General features: G+C 39.9%; 1 protein-coding gene across 7 annotated transcripts in view; it reads left to right on the forward strand.

Annotated features, from left to right (window-relative positions):
• Positions 1 to 269, forward strand: part of tnk2b (tyrosine kinase, non-receptor, 2b) — a 45,234-nt gene extending 44,965 nt beyond the window's left edge. For all 7 annotated transcript variants that reach the window (XM_027158256.2, XM_027158255.2, XM_047806306.1 and 4 more), the window contains one exon: positions 1 to 269. This exon is cut by the window's left edge and continues 2,207 nt beyond it. The gene's annotated coding sequence lies outside the window, so the exon portion shown is untranslated.
• Positions 270 to 3,214: the final 2,945 nt, after the last annotated feature.

The following is a 3,214-nucleotide window of genomic DNA, read 5'->3' on the forward strand; positions in this document are numbered from 1 at the left end:
AATTATAATAAACACATAGGCATCCTGATCAAACAGATTAATTAGCCTCCATTATGCTGTATTTATGAGATTGAAATGACCTTGTGGTGGTGTTTTCACACTCCGTTCTCCTGTTCCAGCTTTATCATGCCGTACTGTTCGCTCTTCCATCTTCTTCTTTATGTATTTTACTGTCTTGTTCATGCAGATATAAAATTTATATACAGTATATATAAATATATAAATACGTATTTTTATTAAAAATTAACGATTTTTATCTTTTTCTATAATCTCGTCCTTTGTCCTTTTTGCACGCTAAGATACATCATTACATGAAAACATTAATACATCATTTCACACGTGTTAGAATTCGCAGGTAACGAGTTAAGGGTTAAATGATCGGAACTCCGTATAATCAAAGGAGATCGATTTTACTTTCTACTCTGTGAACCAAACAAAAAAAAATAAGGTTTGTTTTGTAATTCCTCACTTAAAGATAGCTGACTTCCCTCTTGTTTTGTATTTACTCCCACAAAAGGTTGCTCACTCGCCTCCTTGAAGCTTGTGTGCGAAGGCGTTATGATGAAGCGTCCACGGCTTCGGCCCATTAGTCTTACCGATCTGTGCTATTGTTTCAGCGTAGCTAAATATTAATAACAGTCACCAGGATAATTACAGAATGCGAGAGCTCCGTACAGGAGCCACCACGCTCTCGCCACAAAGCCTTTTATACTCATGACATTGCTAATAAATCTGAATCGTTCTGCTCTGAACATTATCAGTGTGTTTTAACACAAAAGTAGTTTTTATAAGAGTGTTTTAAGGATTTTCAGAAGCTGCTTTGAGAGTATATCTGTATGTATTTAATGGAAAACACTTTTTGGGCCTGTAGGACACTTACAACATCCTAAGGAGTTTAATTCCTCCTCCATCACAGCCATTTATCCTCAAATATGTAAGCACATTACTTCCGAAATCAATCCAAACAGGTCACGTGTTGTATAGTTATCTATTTTTCTTCTTCAGTACCTACCTTCCTGTTTGACATACAGAGAAAATACTTAAATGTCCACTTCCGTTGTCTCGCTATCCATGACTTCCTGCAGTATATTTTCGAGGCTTAGTTTTATTCTTAGTTTTGAAGTTAATGAGACACACAAAAATTATGAAGGTGAATTCTGAAGACTTTCCCTTGGTGGAAAACATTAAAGGTGCAGTGCACGATGTTTGAAAGCCAGTGTTGACATTTGAAATCACCAAAACAAACACGCCCCTAACCCAAATGGGTGTCACCCCTGTTTTGATAGCTCCGCCCCATACATACATACATACAGTATGTAACCCAGGCAACTATTATGGCGGAACCTGCCGGGGCGGCTGGCCGAGGGGATATTTTTATCAGTAAATGAACACAATGAGTAATACTACGGTAATACATATGTGTTTTTGTAGTACTGTGTGTTGTACCGTGAAAGGCTTAGCTCCGTTTCACGCGGAAGACGACGTTCGACACCTAGAACCCGAGGCAGAGATAACGGCACGTATCCGCCATGTCAATGTTTCGATCTCTTTCGGCTAATGTCAGATATGCGCACTGAGCACTCTCTCCGCCGCATATATCGACAAGACACGCCCCTTTCTGCTCATTGGCTACACGTTTGTTGTGTTAGTCGGCCCGGCTCAGTTTTCTGAAGCATTTTTCCAACATTGTGCACCCCACCTTTAAGTGTGAATACTGGAAACTCCTTCCTCAATTAAAAAAAAAGGTTATTTTTTTCTGTTCATCCATTTCATTAGGTCAAGATTATGTAGCTTGTGAATTAGTTACTGTAGAAACTATAACATATTAGAACGAAAGCATTAACATCAATGTTAATGATCTCAATGTGGAGTGTTGAGTTATTATTATTATTAACCCCCCCCCCCCCACACACACACACACACACACACAATCCCCAATGGTTGATTTATGATGCGTTACAGATTAATCAGCACCAGCCGAATGGAATCAGTTTACCAAGCTACAGGCTCGTTCTTACGTTCCCGCACGTTACCCAAAAAGAAAAATAAAGAGCTTTTTTTTTAGGAAAGAGAGACTGATCAGATGTAGGGTTTAATCTCTGAGTGATTAATCTCCAAAGCCAATGAGTTATAATTCATCTAGTGAAGTGTATCAGTGGCTCATGAAGAGATCTGCTGAAGGCCGCTCCGGTAGATTACCACCGGATCACCGTAGCATGTCAGCTCTTATTAACCCGGATTATTTATTTTTTTCTGTGATGTTTTGTATAAAGGGGCAGAATATGTGAAGTGATTTGCACACTTTCTGCATGTTTAGCATCTGGGTGCTAATGTTATGTGTTATTGATATTATACTAGTGAGAAAACGTTACGCTCACTGAGCGCTTTATTGGAAACACCTGTACAATGCATATACACGCGATGTGCACATCAACCATGAGTGATTTTTACTGTGCTGGTTGTTAGAACGCCTTGTTGATGAGAGAGATGAGGCAGGTTAGATTTCCAACAGCAGGAGACTTCCCCTCCTCTGAGATCGCGTGAGAAATCTGCTTCATTTCAAGACCAATAGCATGAAGCCATGGATCCATCCTGCTTTATGCCAACAGTCCACGCTCATACAGGTGGTATAATGGTGTGGTAATGTTTCTTGATTCAAATCCATCATGGCTTGTATGCTACCGTGTATTTGGGTTTCGTTGCCGACCGTGTGGATCTGTTCATGACCACGATTTCATCGTCTAATGTCTTCTTCGCTGTGCTGTATTTCTTTGTACTTTTTTAGTTGTTTTTTTTGTGTGTGTGTGCATTAGGATCCTTCTCACACAAACTGTAGTTCTAATAATATACAGTAATTAGTGTCGTACATCCGGGCCCCGAGAGCTGAGACGTTGCACCCTGCTGTCACTATGACCTTATGACTCAGGTTATAAGATATTACATCCTTGACCTAATCTGCTTTCCACTTCTCAGCTTGTTTTGTGCTTTTAATCACTGCTTATGGGATTCGTGTAGCCAGTAAACGAGAGCCTTAAAAGCTGATTTGTTTTTTTTCAGGCTTGCCGTTCACGACATACTAGCATCAGCAGTTCTTTGATGGAAATAACCGATGAGAATGAGTATCCTGGGGATAAGAAGCAATAGACACCAGCGACAGTTTCAGCTTCTTTTGCTTTCCCTCCTCATCCATTGCATATTCTCTCTCACTCATTTT

This window comes from Tachysurus fulvidraco, chromosome 22 (assembly GCF_022655615.1).
Source record: "Tachysurus fulvidraco isolate hzauxx_2018 chromosome 22, HZAU_PFXX_2.0, whole genome shotgun sequence".
NCBI lineage: Eukaryota > Metazoa > Chordata > Actinopteri > Siluriformes > Bagridae > Tachysurus > Tachysurus fulvidraco.